General features: G+C 39.8%; 1 protein-coding gene across 3 annotated transcripts in view; it reads left to right on the forward strand.

Moving 5' to 3' along the window:
* GANC (glucosidase alpha, neutral C) overlaps positions 1-12,941 on the forward strand; it is a 386,043-nt gene that overhangs the window by 46,690 nt on the left and 326,412 nt on the right. The gene's annotated exons all lie outside the window — the stretch shown is intronic.

Below are 12,941 nucleotides of genomic sequence, written 5' to 3' on the forward strand. Positions count from 1 at the left end.
CTCAAATCTTTTGAGGGACCTTGGATATGTCTTTTCTTAAAATGGGCCCTCTATTTGGGGATCTTTCTCCAGCAATGAAATAAGTGACAACAGGTTTGAAATGCCAAAGCTACAACCAACATGGAGGGAGGAGGTGTTTCAGGGAAAAACTGTCAGCCAAACCAACAGACCACTTTAAATTTGGGAAGCTGGCCACCGCTGGGGGACTTAGGTGCTGCTTCCATTGCTCCAGATGTAAGGCGGCCAGCTCACCATCCTTTAAATGAGCCCCTTCGATTGCCAAAAAGCTGTTTTCTGACTACAGTGCCAGAGCATAAACAATTTAGTCCTTCTACTGCAACTCATCTATCAAGCTAATGTAACAAATGCCAGAGCTTGTAGAGGTTGATGACAAACGTTACATAATGTCACATTGATTGCTTTGCTTCACCACGTCAACACACTGTTCGCCCTCTCTATAAAAACAAGAACAATAATACTTTGTTTATGTAGTGCTTCATACCACACTACTTCCATTTGTTGTAAATAGCAGGTTCTGCTCTTACCCAATTTAATGGGTGTGCCCACGAGTATCGAAGCCAGAATATTGTGGCATGGAAATATCAAAGATAAACTACTAAAACTGAACTATCCAAAGATAAGTAAGTATAGATTTACTTTACCTAACTCTCATGTATGTAACTTGACGATATATATATATCCTCTAGATGCACTTAACCTTACCTTTCAATATCTTGTTTTTTGATATTTTGCCCATAATATTCTTGTATCACTGTAATCCTAATGTCGATATTCAGAAGTACACTCATTAATGGACTCAGTTTACCATCGTTGGGAATAGAGAAGGCTAATTATACTTTTTCCAGAATCATATTTCTGACCTGCAGATCAATGGTTCTCTCAGCAGCAAGCATTCAACACACTGCACCAGTAATCCGACATTCAAAGGATGCACAGTTTTTCCTTCATAAACATTTGGGGATGCTTGCAGGCCAAGAATTAACGCCCCAACTGAAGTGCTTAGGATACTGTACCCTACCTCTGACAGATGGCCAATATTCAGCAAATGATTCTCCTAGCTGTCATCCAAAATGGATGCCAGCCATTATACTTAGATTTATATTCGACCAGAACCATGCTTGTTCTTCTTTTCCCGAAGCAACTCATAGCCATGCAACTTGATGACGTCTCAATATTGCCTACTAACTGAATGTCCCAAATGCTCTGGTTTCTACATGGGTTTTAAAGAACATGTCATTAAAAAGCCCAAGCTCTCCCTTTCACCTCAAGATTAAAACAAACTGATTCCAACTTCCTAGCCATCACATTTTTACATTGAAGGGAGCAACATCATATTTTTCAGCCTGTCTCCAGTACCTCTGAATGCAGACTTCCTTACAGAGGTCTGCCTGATCATGTACCACAAGAAATGTTACCTCATTGCACTCGCCCTTTGAGTTGTACACAGGCTGCCCTGCCAAGCATACAGTCTTGTAATTTCCATTGGATCATCTTCAAAGATGCTTTCTCAAGAAAACAGGTTTGAATTGTCATCAGTGATGTCACTGACCATGTCATGAGTGATATAAAATGTGGTCATAAGCAGTGTATTGCGGGGGCGTGAGTCATATTTAGCTCAGGTAACCATAACTGCAGAATTTTACTGGTTTTGTAGGAGTGAAATGTGAGCCTAACTATAACTTCCCTGTAAACTTTGATGTTTTCAGTGAGTATATATATACTGGTGTCGAGCAGGGAAGAATTTCTACTATTTTAGTTTGTATGGACCCATGTGACAAGATTTAAATACCTAAAAATAGCAGCGCTCTTATTAGTTGAATAAGGCTGCAAGAACTTGGAAAATGGGACCAAGGAAGGAAGTTGCCAAGTGGAGAGGTGAACGTAAAGAGAATTGCAGAGGCTGCTAATCAATTTTAAAGCAGAAAGTTTAAAGAACGCTGGGTCTTGAAATCTGCATTTTTGCACACTGTTTTTTTTATTACTGCTCGCACCATGAAGACATTGGATGATGTATTTAATGACAATGGTTAGAGAATTTTTGTATAATTACTGGTGTCGAGCAGGGAAGTTTTTCTACTATTTTAGTTTGACTGGACCCACGTGACAACATTTAAATACCTATAGATAGCAGCGCTCTTAACAGTTGAAAAAGTCTGCAAGGACAGCCGAAACGTGTCCTGAATTAAAGCTGCTACATTTTAACATCACCGAATATTGTTTGTTATTTAAATCAACGCTTTCACCTCGAGTGTAGACCTCTTCAGTAGCTGTTTGGAGGGATTTTCTGGATATCCTTTCCCCCACACTCTTCAACATTTACATGGAACCCCTCACTACCATTCTAAAACAAGCAAATATCGCCTATCTATGCCGACGACACCCAGCTGTGCCTCGAAATGTCCTCCCTTAAAGACATCCTCCGACTCAACTCCACACTTTCAAAAGTAGAAAATTGGCTAACCCTCAACCACCTCAAACTCAACCAAGAAAAAAACAAAATTCTTGTCTTCTCCGATCACAAACAACTCTCTCAGATCCAAGAATGGATAAACAACCTAGACTCCCTAAACTGCAAACTTACCCCAGCAATCTCAGCTAAATCTCTAGGGATCTCTCTAGACGCAAGACTTAACATGAGCTCCCATATAAGCTCCACAGCTAATGGCGCCCTCTACAGCCTAAAACACCTCAACAAAATCAAGCCTTTCATACCCCCAATGACCTAAAAATCGCAACCCAAGCTCTAGTTCTGTCCAGACTTGACTAAGGAAATGCCACACTAACTGGGACAGCTAAAACACACAGCCCCCATGAGAACTGCCCTAACCGCAGCAGCAAGAATGGTCATAGGTTCCAAGAAACACAACCACATCACCCCGGCATTGCAGGACCTAAAATGGCTACCTATCGACGCACGCTGCTGTTTCAAAACAGCCTGCCTCACCCATAAAGCCCTACACACAGGCAAACCGGATTACCTCGTAACCAAACTCACCAAAGCTGGACAATCAAGAAACCTAAGAAGCTCTAACTCGCTCCTCTTAATGCCCTCCCAAAGACAGAAACAAAAAGCCCTCTCCCGCTCTTTCTCAGGGAAAGCCCCAGAAATCTGGAACTCTCTCCCTATTCGTATCAGGACTAACCCCTCCTTCACGAATTTCAAGTGACAACTAAAAGAATTTCTCCTCAAGCGTCATCTCTATGCCTCTGGTCAGTAACCTCAAACTATGTAACCTCCAGTTTCTAGATGTTATCATTGTACTTTACTGTTTATGCTTCTATACATGTATGCTGTTGTAACGCGCTCTGATACCCCTCGGGTCGTGCAAGCGCTATATTAAACTGCTAAAAAGTTTTATATATATTGATGAACTAAAAACATTGAATAGAAGTATAATGTGCAAAAACAAACATAGAAGTTACAGTGAACAACGTTACTCGAAGTTGATGAAGAAGATTAATGAGCACAACAACATAATTGTGAAAAATGCGGATAAGAGGGCAATATTGTGCTTTGGCTGCGTGATGCTTATGTGAAAGAGGACAAAAGACATCTTGGGCATCCTTTATGTTATAGGAAGGCTACATTTACTGAATTAAGAGTTGTAAAAGATTTGGTATTTAAGGAGCTAGCACAGTGGAAGAGGGTAGGTCTCATCAGCAAAGAAGAATATCATTTCCTAAAAACTGACCACCCATACACACCAACTTTATACCTAAAGCACATAAACAAATTAATCCTGTGCCTGGGCGTCCTATAATATCTGCACAACGTGGATTATTGGAATCCATGTCCAAATATGTGGACTTCTTTCTCATGGATTTTGTAGAAAACCTTCCCTCATACATAAAGGATACTGGCCACTTTTTAAACAGACTTAGGGAGATTAAATGGGACAGTGAATACTGTTTCATTGTAATGGCTATATGCTCCCTATACACAAGCATTAAACATGAAGATGGCCTTGAAGCCATAAAACAATATCTCAGCAGTAGGGATGTGAGATTTAATGAACACATTAAAATGTTGTTGACCATGATACACATATGCTTGACCAAAAATTACTTCCTATTCAATAAAGAAGTTTACCAACAACTTTGGGGTGTGGCGATGGGGGCTTGCTTCTCCCCCAGCTATGCATGTCTTCATGTATGTTGGTGGGAGGAGCATGTTCTGGGCCACACCCTAGGAGAATTGTACATGTCGAACATAATAAAATGGTGGTGTTTTATCGACGATGTCTGCATAGTGTGGCATGGTACTATCGAATCTGCACAAAAATTTGTCGATACTATCAAAGTTAATAATTTGAACCTGGAATTTACAGCCAACATCAGCAAAGAGAGGGTCGAGTTCCTGGACGTTGAAATATATATCAATAATAACACCATACACACAAAGTTACACAGGAAAGCAACTGCTGGAAATTCGATTCTCCATGCTAGCAGCACCCACCCCAGGCATCTGATCAAGAGCATCCCCTATGGGGAATTCCTTAGAATTAAAAGGATCTGCAGCATTGATAAAGATCTAGCTATTTGTCTGAATGAATCAGTACAGAGATTCTTAGCATGAGGTTACAATATGGCTAATTTAAAAACTGCATTAACCAAAATACACAGCCCTCCAAATGTAGTAACAACTCACATTGAGGAAGATACCATTCCTCTGAATACAAGTAGTGAATCTCAAAAGGAGAAACCATCGGTCAGAACTGGCCTATTTTGAAATCTGACATCTCTCTATCATCAGAAATACAAGATTCACCATCTATTACATTCAGACGAGCACCCTCTATGAGGGATGCCCTGGTAAAAGCAAGCCCATAAGTACAAGAAAAAGGAAAGTGGTTATCAAACAGGGCAGGTTTCTACAAATGCAGCTCTTGTAGGGCGTGCACATTTGGTATTAATAAAACAGAATTTTTAGATGCTTGCTCCACAAATACTTGTAAAATCAAAGGTCCGATCACATGTAAAACTGACTATGCAGTCTATGTTTTAGAATATACTTGTCAGTTAAAATATATTGTCAGTACAAAACTTCAAGTATTCAATCGCATTCTTCAACATTTACGTGCGATTGTTAATTCTGATTACAGTTACCCTGTGGCACGGCATTTTAAATTAGTACACCAAAATAATTTAAATGATCTTAAATATTTAGTAATTGATGCCGTGCCTAAATCCATTAGACGCAACCGGAAAGCCAATATATTGTACAATTCGATACAAAAATGCAGAACGGTTTAAATACAGGGGAAGATCTACATAATTTCTTATAAATATTGTACCTCAAAAATGCTGCTACATTCTTGATTGATCAATTGAAAAATATTAATTATTTATGATAACAATTTTAGGTCTGATGTTTTAATTATGTATAGATGGTTTTTATGTGGGTTTTTCGCTTCATTTTATGTTGGATTTTAACTTGTTTTACTGGCTAGCTAGTTTTACTGGTTTTTTATCTGATGTTTGTGAGGTGGGAAGCTCCATTGATTGCTATTTGCACATGATTTTTTGCCTATAGTTATAAATTGTTGTCATGCACTTTATTGATATCAAATATCCTTTGATGAACTGAAAAACATGAAATTCGCGAAACAAAATAATTTACTATGTACTCAAATGAATTAGATGAATTGAATCCAAATATCACTATGATATTTAAATTTAAGTTGTAATGCTCTCTATTTTTTCACCAATTTTTGCACTTAGCACTTTATAGCAATGAATATTGAAAGAGTGACTAATTGCGGACCAATGCAATTTGCCTCTTGAGTTTAATATGTTTCAAAAAGATGGCAAATCAATCATGGAATTAATGATAGAACTGTTTTTTTGATTTATTTAAATATTGCATTTTATATATATATATATATATATATATATATATATATATATATATACACATATTTTTTGAATATCACTAAAAGAAATACTGTCATAATTTTTTATGCATACTTTTGGTACAGTAATTTGAACTCCAAAAATCAAAGAAGGGAGAAAGAAGAGGCTTAGGTCCACTCAGCTTCCTCGTCTCAGTAATCACAAAAATCAATAGGAGAGTGGATCACTGGTCCTGAAAGAACCAGGGTATTGCAAAGTCAGTACATGGTACTGTTTAAGAAACCCTCATTCACGTTTGGCAAAGGATCGAGTGAAGCGGTATATCTTGGTTCTCTGCTTAATTGTTATCAACGTGACAGCATAATCATTGGGTTAATCCAATGCTTCCTCCACCCGGAGGTTGTACCACTGGTAGTCTCAGTAGTGATCGTGAATAAAAAAGTGAAGTGACTTGTGGTGAAAGAATACTTAGTAAAAATCTCGTAAAACCAGTAAATGTCTTTAATAGTACTGGGTTCGAGACGGTTTAATAAAAAATTGTATTGCAAGTGTGCACGTATAAGACTTGTTATGGTCTAGTGCACTTTTAAAAAAGGTGTCCAAAAAAAGGTCGACATGTTTCAGCCCTCATAAGCCCCGAAGGGTCAGGTGGGTTTTCTTCAGGACCTGGTGCAATGTTGAGTAACCTAATATTTAGAGGTTCTCTCATGGAAGTAAAGGGAGATGGTGATTGTTCCCTTGTTTATGTGTTCACCTTGAACCGGGTCCTAGGAGGCAGAGTCAGCACTGGTCTTAGACCGACGCCTAAGAGAGCGTGAGGCGACCCCCCTAGAGTACCCGCTGTAACCCACAACAAGGGAGACCAGGTTCAAGTTGAACTTACGGATCTTGTTATGTACTTTAGTTTTAGAACTATTATTGATTCAACTAATAATATTTAATGAAAAAAGAAAAAACTATTTTTCAACAGAGGACACATTGAGGATCTAAAATGTGTACAAAAACATCAAAAGTCTGTTGTTTATGTTCATAATTACTGGGAGGAGCTATCACCTAATATGACAGTATTTATTCACTTGGGTGGTCAGAGCATGTCATGTGATCAAGACCGGGTTTCCCGATCGAAACGCGTCATGCCAGTTGATTTTTTGGAATAAAGCACTTGAAATTTGAAAATACCTGCTGTTGTGGTTGTCTGTTCCTGGTCGTGATATATATATATATATATATATATATATATATATATATATATATATATATATATATATATATAAATTCACTTAAAAAACCATAGGTTTCACACATGTTATAGTTAGCTGGACATTTCACTCGTAAAAAAACAATGAAATTCCCCCGTTATAGTTAGTGCAGGCAACTATAACTCACGCGACCGCAATCCTCTGCTGATGACGTCAGATATTACATCACTGTATTTAGACACTTATTTACCCATGTCTTCTTCCATTAATCTTTAGCTATACATATATTACAAATATTTATTTTTCATAAAGACACATATGTCATCAGTGATGTAATATCTAACATCATCAGCAGAGGATTGCGGTCGCGTGAGTTATAGTTGCCTGCACTAACTATAACGGGGGAATTTCATTGGTTTTTTACGAGTGGAATGTCCAGCTAACTATAACATGTGTGAAACCTATGGTTTTTTAAGTGAATTTGCAAGGTTTTTTAAATGCTAATTCGTAACTATAACGTGTGAATTTGTACGTTTTTTTAACTGGTAAGTTATGTACTTATAATTTTTTTTTTTTTTTTCAGGTCTTTCACCGTGCGCGCACCGTGCACGCGCTGTGGGCGCTAGTGTGCGCATCGCGCACCGAGCTCCCACGGTTCGCAGTGCGTGCCGTGCGCGAGCGGTGAGCGCACCTCGCGATTTTTAATAAAAATTTTTTTTAAAAAAATTCTCCCTTGGGGGTCCTTCTGTGACCCCCTGACCAAGGCTAGGGGGTCAGGAACTGTCCACTCTGCCCCCTTTTCACGTTCTCCACCTTTTTTTTCACCCCCTCAGACTGCGAGAGACAAAATGGCGGCCGACACTTCCTGGTTTCGACCGATTCGAATGTTTACCGACATCTAGCAACCAATCAGAATTGCGCTCGCGCACGGCAGGGTGCGCGCACGGTGCGCGCGTAAAGATATTGATATGCTTTTAAATGCTATTTTCTCAGGAAATACTGAACAGATTTACACCAGACCTGCAAAAGGCACTTCCTTGACCTTATGGCTACCTCTCTGCCAAATTTCACGTAATTCTGTTCAGCCGTTCGGGCTGTAGCTGCGACTAAAGGTCCTATGGAAAAATGCATGGGGAAAACGCGTTTTGGGACCCCCCCTTTTTCTCGGGCCCCGCTTGACGAATCACCCCGAGACTTTCAGGGTAGGAGCTGAACAGAGCGCCCCATTTGTTTTGAAAATTTCGCGAGGATTCGTCAACCGGCGCCAAAGTTATTCAAAATAGAATTTTGAGATTTCCTATGGAAACGAGGTTGTAACTATAACTATCTACTGGCGACCGCCAGTAGATAATATATATATATATATATATATATATACACACACACACACACACACACGGTCGCACACGGTCGCCAGTAGGTAGAGATAGTTAGGACCTATTTTCCATAGGAAATCCGCAACATTCTATTTGGAATAACTTTGGCGCCGATTGACGAATCTTCGTGAAATTTGCAAAACTTTTGGCCAGCTCCGGTCCGCTCCTATCCTGAAAGTTTCACGGTGATTCATCAAGCGGGGGCCGAGAAAAAAGGGGGTCCCAAAACGCGTTTTCTCCATGCAATTTCCCATAGGACCTTTAGCCGCAGCCCGAACTGCTGAACGGAATTACACCAAACTTGGCAAAGAGGTAGTCCTTAGTTCAGACTCGTGCCTTTTGCTTAAATGGCGTAAATCCGTTCAGTAGTTCCTGAGAAAATTACATTTAAAAGTACATATATATGTATGGCCTTGGAGGGTCCGCGTACCCTAAGCCCAGCCTAAGCGCACCCTGCCGTGCACAAGCAGTATTCTAATTGGCTGTCAACACTCCAAATCAGGAAGTGTTGGCAGCCATCTTGTGCAAGAAACCTAAGAAACAAACACGCAAAACACGAAAAGGGGGCAGGGTAGAAACACCCTGATCCCCTAGGCCTGCTCAGAGGGTCCCACAAAGACCCCCAGGGCCAAAAAAGCATTAAAAACAATAAAAAAAAAATAGGCGAAATTAAAAAAATAAAAACGAAGCGCGGGTTTCCGCGCTTCATTGCTATTTAGCCCCCGGGTGGGCCAAATCCCGGAGGCAATGTTTTAATTGTTATGGGGGTCCCAAAGGGCCCCCCCAGCCCCGGGGACCGCCACCCCCCAGGGCTTTTTGCTAATGTATGTGGGGGGCTCACGGCCCCCCACAGCCCTGGGGACCGCCACCCCCGGGGCTCTATGTAATTAACATTGCGGGGGGCACAATGTCCTCCCCGCAGCCCCGGGGACAGCCACCTCCCCGGGGCTTTGAAGAAGGTGGTAGGGGGGGCCGCCTGGCCCTCCTCCTGGAGCCCTCGAGGGCCCTGGGAACTGCCACCCCCCAGGGCCGGCTCCTGCAGTGTCCCGGGGTGCCCACCCCCGGGACACTGTAGTTTGCTATGGCAGGGCGGGAGCCTCGCGGCTCCCAACCTGCCATAGCAAACTGCTTTGCTATTTGGAAGATAGTCATTAGTGATGTCATTTGATATGTCATCAGTGATGTCATTGACCATGTCATGAATGACGTAATATGTGACATCATCAGCAGTGGATTGCAGGCGCGCGAGATATAGTTAGTACAACTAACTAACAAGATCGGATGAATTTGAATGGTTTTGTACGAGTGAAATGTCCAGCCAACTATAACACCCCTAAAACCTATGGTTTTTTCAGTGAATTTATATATATATATATATATATATATATATATATATATATATATATTGCAACAATCACTCCATCAGGAAATGACACGAACTCCTCTTAGTGGCAAAATGGAATTTATTTTCAGTTCTCACTGCTGTTGGTCATGACGCGTTTCGGCCGTACCGTCGGCCTTGTTCACATAACGACGCCATAGCAGGAAAACTCCAATTTAAATGTTTTTTTCTCTTTCAAACCCAGTGTCACATGATTAATAAACATGGAGGATAGACTGCGGCATTTTTACACATACTAGATTTTAGAAAACAGACCGGATGGTATTTCTCCACACTAATTACATATTGCTACATAAAGTAGAAGGAATAACAAATATATACACCTTTAAATACACATTTACGTATAAATAAATAAATAAATACATAAATATATTTCAGTATAAATACGGTATAATTCAATGTATATTAAAATCGTTTTCTTAAAATAATGGCATAAATGCGTAATGTAATGAGTCTTAAATGTGTGGTTATCAACCTGGTCTCAATGTCCATCAAAGCTCGTCTATGTATATGTAAAAAAAGAAGAAAGTGTCACAGAGAAAGACTCTACTCCATAGTTAAAATCACCCATAAAACAAGGAACAGTGTAAAAACATTTGATTGACCCCTCAAATGTGCAAAGTTGCAAAAAGTACATAATGCAAATCTCCAATAGGAATTTAATTTAACGCACCGTCAATATTGGGAGGTACATATTAGTACATGTGATAAAGTGCTTGAAAAACTGTGCAGTGAATTGCCTATTTCTTTCCACAACTAAATAGTGTAAAAAAGAAGAAAATAAAAGTAAGCAGTGTCCATAAGTAAATTGGATCAATGGAAGCTACAGAGGGGCAAAAGTCCTAAACTAGATGTGTATTGATATCCAGTAAGTGGATCAACTTGATCTAAAGGATCCTACTAATACTTGTATTGTTTCCTAAGTGTATGATATGGGCAAATATCGACATCATTGCAATAAATATGACAGGAGACTGGTTCCAGAGAACTCCTGTTAATGAGGCCATTGTGAGGTTTCTCCAAGCAGACTTGTAAGCAGATTTAAAGGTAGGTGTACATATCTTCAGTAGTATTTAACCCATAGGGAACCTTCGTATCCATTTCCAGTATTAGGCGGGTTTCTAATTGCCTTAGTAGCCTTTCCCTATTGCCTCCTCGGCGCAATTTAGGGATGGCATCAATTACATAGTAACTGAGACATTTTAAGTCATTGTTGTGTTTGTCTTTGAAATGACGAGCCACTGGATAAGTGCTGTCATTATTAACAATGGCTCTCAAATGCTGAAGGATACGGTGTGAACTTGAAGTTTGGTGCTACCAATATATGATAGGTCACAGGTACAAGTGAGGACATAGACAGCATATTCTGTACGGCAATTAAAATGCCCTTCGATTGGTGTTTCCTTGGGACTAAATGAGTTTTGTATGTAGTACGATTAGTCCCAAATTTGCATGCTCTACAAGATGTACACTTGTAAAAACCTTTCTTTGGTTGTAGCCAGGTACTGTTGGATACATTTTCTGGGCTGCTTTTAACCAGCTGGCTTCTCATGGATGCAGCACGTCTATATGTAATAGACGGTTTGTCTGATAAGAAAGGCGCCAGTACACCATCGGTTTTTAAGATGGGCCAATTTTTGTTAATAATAGCCCTCAACTGTCTATGTTGTCTGTTAAAAGTCATTATGAGACGTGGAGCATTCTCCTCATCTCCATTCTGTCTTGTAATACATGACCTCGCAGTTTTGCATAATAGTTCTTCTCTAGCTTTCAGTGCTGCTTTATCACTCGCTTGTTTGAGAATAGACTCACTATAGCCTCTTGCTCTAAATCTTGCCAATGCCTCTTCAGTACATTTTATGAACTCAATTTCAGTACTGCAAATTCTTTTAAGCCTTAATAGTTCCCCATAGGGGATACTTCTAATGAGGTGGCCAGGATGGGAGCTAGTCGCATGTAAGGTGGAGTTACCTGCGGAGGATTTTCTGTATAGTGTGGATTCCAATTTATTGCCTGATACATAGATAGTAGTATCCAGGAAAGAGACCTGTGTTTGGCTAATGTAAGATGTAAATTTCAAATTAAGTTTGTTAGTGTTGATCTCATTGAATAATACAGCACTATTGGTGTCCCCCCTCCATATCAGGAACACATCATCAATGAATCTTAGCCAATACACTATGTTGTTCTCATATTTGGAACCCAATGAGCCCCTGAGAACCTGCTCCTCCCACCAGCCCACGTGTAAACACGCGTAGCTGGGAGAGAAGCAGGCTCCCATAGCCACGCCTCGTTTTTGACAGTATAGTTTGTTCTCAAACAAAAAGAAGTTGTTGTAAAGGCACCATCTAATCATTTGGATAAGCATCTCATTATGATTGTAAAAAATGAGAGGTCTAGTGTCAAGAAAATGTTTAGTAGCATTCAGACCACTTTCATGATTAATACTCGTATACAATGATTCGATGTCCAATGTAATGAGCGAAAAACTCTCATCCCATATTATATGTGTGATTTTTTCAAGGAAGTCACTAGTGTCCTTGACATACGATGGGAGAGTCTGCACGTGCATCTGCAAAAAATAATCCACATATTGTGAGATTTGTTCGCTCATACCACCTATTGCAGAGATGATGGGTCTGCCAGGTACTGGACAAGTTCCCTTATGGATTTTCGGGATAAGGTATAGTGTGGGAATTATTGGATATTCGTTCATCATGAATTTGAATTCTTGGTTTGATATTAGACCATTTCTTTTCCAATTCATTAGATCTTTTCTCAAATTTTCCTTCGCCTTATTATATTCCCCAATATTACTGGTACCATAGCATTCCGAGTCAGATAATTGTTTGTGAGCCTCTTCTAAGTATTCTTTGCGCGGCCAGATGACAACATTTCCGCCCTTATCGGATTTATTGATAATAATATCCTTGTTGTTACTTAATTTTCTGATGAGGTTCTCATATTCAATATCTCTATATTTGAGTCTCGTTTTGCTGTGGTTTGTATTGTAATAAAGTTTTTTGATTTCATCTGCAGTTCTCTCGTGGAATATGTCGATTGCATCCTTGGGCATCATTGGAAAAAATG

This window comes from Triturus cristatus, chromosome 9 (genome assembly GCF_964204655.1).
Source record: "Triturus cristatus chromosome 9, aTriCri1.1, whole genome shotgun sequence".
NCBI classification, from domain to species: domain Eukaryota; kingdom Metazoa; phylum Chordata; class Amphibia; order Caudata; family Salamandridae; genus Triturus; species Triturus cristatus.